Source organism: Dipodomys spectabilis, unplaced genomic scaffold (genome assembly GCF_019054845.1).
Source record: "Dipodomys spectabilis isolate Male_0828 unplaced genomic scaffold, ASM1905484v1 ptg000226l, whole genome shotgun sequence".
NCBI classification, from domain to species: Eukaryota; Metazoa; Chordata; class Mammalia; order Rodentia; family Heteromyidae; genus Dipodomys; species Dipodomys spectabilis.
The window spans coordinates 1,279,875-1,288,753 of record NW_024870903.1 but is presented as its reverse complement, the minus strand read 5'-3'; the positions used below and the strand labels follow the sequence as shown (position 1 = coordinate 1,288,753).

Below are 8,879 nucleotides of genomic sequence, written 5' to 3'. Positions count from 1 at the left end.
TACCAAAATCAAATACAGCAGGGGATAAACCATAAGGTAAAAACCCAAATAAAATAGAAATCACATAATACATCAAAAACAACAACCACAAATAAAAAAATCTGTTTCCATATCTTGGAGTTCATTTTTCTTAGCATCAGTTTATATGGTCATATAAACACATAACAAAGACACTGGAAAATAATAGTTGCATGGACACTATATCATGAAAACAACATGTTAACTTTTTTATGGTAAAGGTGGAATTAGGATTGGTGAATTCGCAATTCTGATAAAGGAATTTCAAAAGAGTTTTAAAGTTACGACAGGTAAATTTTAATTGTTCAAAATTTTTAACTAGTTAGCCTATTAAGAAAATTTAAAATTCCTGGGAAAATAGGCTTTCATGCAAAGAAATCCATGAGACTTAGTTGAGAGGAAGCAATGTGGGTGAAGATGGCTCTTTCTCACACTAAACAAACAAACCTCAGAAACCTTCCTGTAAATCCTGTAGGAAGTTCTCTTGAGAATTGTCCTTATCCAGGAAATATACTCTCACTGTGTTAAACAAGGTTGTAGTGGAATTTAAATTCAAAGTTCTTAAAAAAATAAGACATCAAAATTTGTGAATTAACCTTTAATTATCAAACAGTAATTCTCTGAAAAAGATAATTTGGGTAAAAATATTTAGGGATAAAGTACCCTCCACAATGAAAGAAGGTATTGGGTTTACACTTTTCTGTTTGTAATACTTTCCTCAATGTCTTTGCACGTGAAGCAGTGAAACACAGAAAAAAATTCTGATTGAATACAGCAAACCAATGATTTCACATTTCTAAGTGGCTCACAAAATATAATATCCTTTTTAACATGACATAGTGAAGACTTCTCTTATTACATAAGCCAAAAATTTTGGGTTCAGAAAAGAATTGAGCAAATGGAAAAGGTTAGAAAACAGTGTTCTTAGAGCCCTAGCTAAGCGTATTGGCTTCAGCATTGATGGAGGACAAAACTTTTCATATACATTGTGTTAATATTTTGCTACCTAAAGTGATTTTACAGAGCCTATTTGGCTCACTACAATGCAGAACTGATTTTATGAATTCCTGAAAATAAATGTCACATCCAAATGAGGCAACTTAAAAGATTTTAAAAAGAGAAACCATGAAGATGTAGCAGTGGCTGAGGCTGTATAGTCCTTCAGCTCACTAGACTTGAAGCCAAGAAGCTATGAATAATTGGAAATCAGGCAAGAGCTAATAGGAGGACATAGAAGTAGGACATAGAAACATTGTCCTTTTGTAGCAGACACGGTCTTCCAAGGTGTGGGTGATTTAACTCTATTTTCATCCATACATCTTCTTGAGCAAATGCAAGATCAAGAGGAAAATAAACTACTGAAATAATTTTGCAAAGAATACCTTCACTGTTCCTGATATGGTATCTAAGGAGAATCTTGAGAGAAGATAAAAGTGGAGTATTCTTCGGTTTCCTCTAAACATCTTGTTAGCAAAATATACCTTTGAGGTTAGAATTGATTGAACCAAACAGTGGTGGAGTACTTATTTTTGAGGGCACTTTAGACAGAAGAAGACTTTCTGATTTGTGATTACAGCTTTCTATTTTGTGATTACAGCTTCTTGGACTGGTTTTTTGGAGAAAAAGTTTTACATTAGATTTGTCCTCATTATCATAAATTTCATGGCAAACAAATACAAGAGGGAAGTTTAATGGAATCGCTTGGGCAATTAAACAGCATGATAGAAAACATGGCAAATAATAATTAGTGAATTACTTTGACTAATTACTTTGCCAGAACAAAGAAGGAAAAATATAATTCAAAATCGACTTAAGGGGCTGGGATGTAGCTCAGTGGCAAAGCGCTTGCCTAGCAAGTACGACGTCTTGGGTTCGATCCTCAGTACCAAAAAAAAAAAAAAAAATCGACTTAAAAGTATGAAGAAAGAGTAGTGAAGAGAGATGAGAGAAAACAGAGGATTGTTTTCTCTCCAGTGGAGCAATGGGTACTTGATCTTATGTCTTCTATTCTATCTTCACAAGCTATCAAATGTGGCTTAGGACTGGAGTATCCAGTTCAGACAAGAAGAACTCGCAGAAGAAAAATATTTGCAACAAATGTAGGTGATTTATAATATGAGACAATGTATTTAAATCTGTCCCAAATTCTCCCCTACCCCAAACTTCCCTCTTTGAACAGCTTTGTTTGCTTTTCCCAAGATTGCCCTTCATCAACTTCTTAAAATTTTGAAAGGTCATATTCATACTCTCTAGAGATTGCTGTTTGGTTGTGATTTTTGTGTGTTTAACTGAATTTCAAAAGGTTGTGCAAGTGTGCTACAATTAAATATATCTATCTAATTGTCCAATACTCCTGGATCACAAGCACTGATGCTATCATTCTTAAGCAACCCATTCTCCAAGATTTATTTCCGATTTGCCACTTCCTTTATCACATGTGTACATTGAGTATTTAGGCTGTACTTGCCCCTTGTTCCATTTTTTATCTTTACTATTATTCCTGTCTGGTTTCAGCTTCCTGATAGTCATTTTGTTAAAATGTCTGATGTTATTTTGAAAGTTTTATATACATTCCATTGAGTTTCAATCCTGCATATACTTGAACTGATGTCAGCTTATATTTCCATAATTCATTCATCTGCAGTAACAATTTGCAAGACTGGAGATGTGAAGCACCTAGACATGATTTTATTCCCATCCACTTGGAAGATTAATCTTTAGTCAACAAGAAAGTTTAAAAATGGCTTAGAATGTATTCTTAACAACCAATTTTTATAGATGGCTTTGTACAATGGTGTGATCATTTTATTTTACATGGGATAATATTTTCTACTAGCTATAAGTTATGGAAAAGGAAGAAAACTAAGATTTACTACTATAGAGCAATATGATAGAAATAGAAGACAGATTTTATGTTTATCATATCTCTGATGAGTACCCATATTCAAGACTTAAAGTCATATTTCTTGCTATGTTAGACAGATAGGGAAAACATAAAACAATATATAAGGCAACTATTTGTGAATTTTAAAAATATTCCTTATTAAATGATGAAATTTCTTTAATAGCTGTTTGGGTTTGAAATATTTGATCTATTTAACCCATTTCTGGAAGGCACCTACTGAACAACAAATATGGTGGGTGGTACTATCTCTACACTTTAATGAATGGCTGAACCTATTTGACGTTGGTGCTGGGTAAATAAATCAACTCTATTGTAACTTGCTCCCTACACTTGAAAAACTTGTAATGCCACTAATTATCATCTACTTATCGAATGCTATTTTGGCAAATATGATTTTAAAAGGTTCATTTGAAAAGGAATACACTTTCAGGAGATTAAATGTAGGTTATCATTGGTATGAGAATGACAACATTTTTATACCACAGAACTAAGTTGTACTGAATTACCAGTGTTTTGAAGCACTAAGGATCTTCTCAATTAATGTTTTTTTCTGAATTACATTTGACCTCTAAGTCAAGTTCTCCAGGCCTTGGTAGACCAATTATGGATCTATCTTTCCAGGAACTATTTTTTGTGGCCCTATTTATGCTGGACTGAAATCTTCCATTAATCATTAGGGTAGGGGTATTAAAAACAATCTCATGACACTTTGTGATCTTATTCACTCATATGAGTTCGTCATCTGTCAATTGAAAGTTTGAATTACAGTACTTTCTCTCAGTGATCTCATCCTTCATTTTAAGTTGCCTTACATTTCACAATTGCTTGCTGCTAATTCCTCATCACAAGGAATTGGGGCCCTGAAATATAAGAACTGAGAAATTGAGATGGGTCTTCAATTACTTTCTGTTGGCATGTTGCATGGGCCTATGTGAGAAGTCTTGCCCCTGTTATCTGATTATACAGGTAACTGGGACCTGAGATCCTAGGATCCATGGGTCCTACAGAAGAAAAGTATGTTTTAGACATCATATCAGCAAAATTTGGGCATAATCAGGAAGAATGCTTCAGAAATATGGAGAAAAACAGTTTGGGACCAGCGAGATAAAACAATAAACAGAGCAGCAGAGTAAAATCCCATATAGATTAGAGGAAAACAACACTCTTTTATTGCCATGTGAATTCAGAAGACCATGAACACTTAGAAGGTATCACAAGTTTATACCTAGAATATTGCATTGATATTTTTATATTCTTATATATATTCTAAACCTAATTATTTATATTCTAATTCTATTTATTGGAATAAATATTAATTTATTTGTCAAATTATCAATTAATTCTAGTAAGGTTCAGAGTGTGAAATATAAAATCATCACATATAAATGTAAAATATATAACTATATATAATATAAGGCACATGTTTTGCATTGTTCTGTTGTGGTTAGTGTATCAAAGGCAACTCTGTTTTAAAGTATTATTCCATTATCTCTACCTCAGTGTTTGGTAGAGTCAAACGAAAAGATTTACCATTTGTAAATTTACAGCCTGGAGGCAAGAGGAAACACTGTGGTTAAAACATTACCAATTTAAGGCCTAATAATGAAGAGAAACATATGGACTTCTCCTACAACTATGAAAATATTTGGTGATAAAATGGCAGTAGTATAAGTTCCTGCCTGGTTGGAAGATAGACAGGCCAAGACATTAGGTAATCATGCATATGAACAATTTTTCATCTTATTGGCTTTAGCTACTTTTGAAATAGTAGGTATAATAAACAATCATATTTTGATAAAATGCCTTCTAGTCTGAACAGTTCTGGCTGAACTGTTCATCTCTCTATGATCCCTTGTAACTAAGATTAGTTTTGTTCCAGTAAGACAATCTATGCTGTCAGAGTAAGATATTCTGGTTGGTCTGTGACTACATGGAAGAAGGGTAAAGGGTCAGGTAGACATTTGTGCCAGTAAGACCTCATTTGGGAAAATTTCAGCTACAGAAATTTAGAAATAGCTCTTAACCAAGGCTTACTTTGAATCCATTGGCTCCACAGCGCTAACACATTTGGATAAATAAGTACTTGAAAAAGCCGTCATATTTGCACTTAGCTATAATTACTTGAAAATATGATCAAATTCCAAATGAAAAAGACTTAAAATAGTCATTGACAAAAAAATTGCAAATGTGAGCAATCAACTGAACAACACATTTTTTTCAACTATTCACAGAATTTTAGGGAAATCAGATCAATAGCATTTTTAGGAACAATAAGGTTTCCTTGTTACAAATAGGCACCTAAGCATATAAGCCTGTATAAATATTGCATCATTAACTACTTAAATTTACATGATACTACATTCTTCAGCAGCATGTATACCAAAATTACAACAATACAGAGATTAACATAGCACTTGTACAAGGATGATATGAAAATTTGTGAAGTATTCAAAATTTTTCATTCTTCAGATGCAAGAAATGAAAAACAGCTATTAAAATGTTGATTACAGAATTACAAGTTTAACAATACACGTAATTCATATAATTAAAAATTAGTTTGATATCAGTGTATTAAATTTTCACCTTAGAAAGGCCTTTGCATAGCATAGCCTTTACACAACTTTTGAAATTAGAAAACATTTTCGTTTTATCCCAAAGAAATATAATATTATAAGGACCTAGGAAAAAAAGGAATCTTAAACTGTTTCTATATGGAATGCAATCTGAAAGGACACATTAATGAACCTATATATTATAAAAACAATGTAGAATTCAATGTATTATATCTAGGAGAGAATAAAATAGATTACAGACACACTATACAAACATAGAATATAGAATATTTTAAAATATACTTTTTCAGACAAACACCTGAAATATCTTTAGTTTCTATACTACTCATTTCAACAGATAAGTTAAAATTATTTCTGATTATCAAAATCACAAACTCTGCATAAATCATTATAGATGTATACAAAAATCTTGAATACATTTTGACATCAAAGGCAGGCAATTCACTTAGAAGAATTCCACAGAATCCGTGAATTGTTACTGTAAGATATTGTTATTTGGATTGTGAAAATATGTTGTATTGACACAAAGGAATTAATATCATTTTTGAAATTTAAGAAAATTAACAGAAAATTTAGGATTTAGCAGAACAATTTGTACAGCCTTCCATAACTTCAAAGAGGTAGTGATACATACTTATCCATTTGGTAATATCAAATACAGATTCTTCCAAGTGGTTCTTCAGACCTGGTTTGATATAATGGTTAAACAGTTCCAGTTTATTTTTCCTATCTCAATTTCCAGCAGCAAGATGCAAGGGGGTCAACAAGCCTTTAGTTTGGGCATTGGTATCTGGATCATGATGAATAAAGAAGCCACTCTGGTATTATTCCACGTATATGCACTGTGCAGGGGTGTCCAGCCATCTACAGTTATTGCATGTGTCCCTTGAGCCATCAACTCACGGACAATGTCTAAGTGTCCACTGTAGGCTTCCCGATGAAGAGGGGTATACTCATTGTCATCCCTAGTATTCACATGAATGGCCTTTTTGGAAAGTATTCTCCGCACTGTAGTAAGCTGGTTATTTTCAGCAGCCCAAAGAAGAAATTTCCTTGGATCCTTCTCCATTTTTTTCTTGCAATTGTTGCCATTCTTCACTTTTTCATCTTGTTACTCATATTCATCAGAATTGCCTAACCAGATACTTTAAGTGCCAGTGGAAATGAGGTGTCCATGTATTTCCCTAATAGTTCATGTTGGTTGAACTGGTCAGAAATATCTGGTGAATTTTCTGCATATGTTTTTTCACCATGATTTATTTTCTTTTTCCATTTTTACTATTCGAAATTATTCTAACTGGATTAGGGAGTAAATGGACAGCAGAGGTACAGACTGTACAATGAAGGAATAGGTACAGGTTGTACAATGAAGGAATAGGTACAGGCTAGGAAAGCAGCTAGAGAAGGCAGGATGATTGTATCTGTGACAAAGCTTTGTGGAAAATGGTATCAAGGATTACTTACTGGTGATCCACTTGCACTGGAAGCATGATTCTGAACTCTTGCTTTCTGATTCTGAATTATTGCTTTGATCATTATATTCTCCAAGAAGAAAAAGTCAGAATTGATAGCAAAGGACCACTAATACATTTTGACATTTCATTAAGCATCTTCAATCATCAAAATCACATGAAGGCAATAGACAGGTCTACTTTTTTAGATGAAAACAAGTGTCTTTAAAAAAAGAAGGAATTTAAGTAGCCTTCCAAAGGACTTGTATTTTACTTACTGCATTATACATTTTTTCTAATGTTGAGTAACAATAAATAATGGATCTATTAGAAAGCTCTTAAAGCTCATCTGTTCAATAGTAAGTTCTCTTACACTATATTATGGTATTTTTTTGTATGGTCTTAGGAAGAAATTTACATCACTAACTTGAATTTGTGACAGGACAATATTTATTATCTAAATATGTGCATTAAATAAGTATAGAGGAAAAAGTAGAAGCCACACTGGTGGATCATGGCTTTAATCCTAGCTAATCAGAAAGAAGAAATCTGAGAATTGTGGTTTGAAACCAGACCAAGGAAAAAAAAAGTGCATTCGATTTTGATTTGAAAGTAACCAGCAAAAGCTAGAAATGGAGCTGTGGTATAAGCAGTGAAATGCTAGCCTTGAGAAACTAAAACAAAAAAAAATAACAAATTCTGTGACAGAGCCAGGCCCTGACTTCAACCTGTAGTATTAGCATCAAACTAATTAATTAATTAATTAAAAATAAATTAAGTGGTCACATCTGGAGAAAATGCTCAGGGACATCACCCAGGCTCTTATTTCAAAAACTACACTCTACTGAAAAAAATCCATTTAATTAACACCTGTGTAAGTAGAGTATTTTCATCACCCAAATGCACTTCCATGCTCAGTTACCTTTGCAAGATAACTCTGTTATGTCTGGAGTACCACATAACATTATCACTTAAGTAGAAAGCATTGCAACATGGGTTCACTCTATCTCTCTAATGGATTTTTCTCCACACAAATACTCAAATCTTACAATTATTCCATTTATTTGAAGTCATAGCTTTTTTCTTTAATATCCATAATATTAGAGTTTGAATTTAGTCTCCTAAATGGGTGTTCTTACCAGTTTGTCATGCCCACAGCCCTAAATTATCCAGATTAATTTTCAGATAGAATCTGGCTTCCTACTTGTGTATGATCATGGGCTCAGTCTAGTTGATGTTATTCTTCTTGGAATTTAGAATAACAGGTGTCTGGCATTGTGTACAGATCTTTATGTCCAGTCTGGGCTTTAACCACTATCCTCACAACAGTAGACTCCCATATATTCAAGATTTTCATAAGCTTATCATAGCTGATTTATTTTTATAAATCTTTGCATTTCCTGCAGGTTCTTGAGTACTGAATTAATTTGTGTTTTCTTGGGTTGGTTTGTTTCATTTGAATATATGTATTGAGTGGTTCCTCACATTTCCTTTGGTTTCTTTCACTCAAGTTCTTACCTAAAGTGCTGAGAAACCAATTCTTCTTTCTCAAGATAGTCAAGGTTAACTTTATTTATACCAAAGCAATTTCAGTAATATTTAAACTTTTTCATATCTATGAATGTTATACAAATGCTAATCACTGAGAAGTGTCTTTTTATATTCACAGCAGTCTTTGGCATTCACAGACTTATCATGAATTATACCAATATAATAAAACTACAGATGCTTGCCAGGAGGCGAAAAACCTATTACTAATTGTTTGACAGAGGCTTCCCTTCTCATGAATGAAATACGCTGCTTGATGCAGGATTTCACAGAATCATATTGCTAGGAAGAACCTATACAATCATCTAACACTACAGAGTTGAGGGAGATTAATTGACCTCCTGAATAATTTACTTTTATGTCAAATAAAAGCAGGCTTCCAAA

At 33.0% G+C, this 8,879-nt stretch overlaps 1 pseudogene; it reads left to right on the top strand.

Annotated features, from left to right (window-relative positions):
* Positions 1-5,282: 5,282 nt before the first annotated feature.
* LOC122123216 lies at positions 5,283-5,382 on the top strand (annotated as a pseudogene).
* Positions 5,383-8,879: the final 3,497 nt, after the last annotated feature.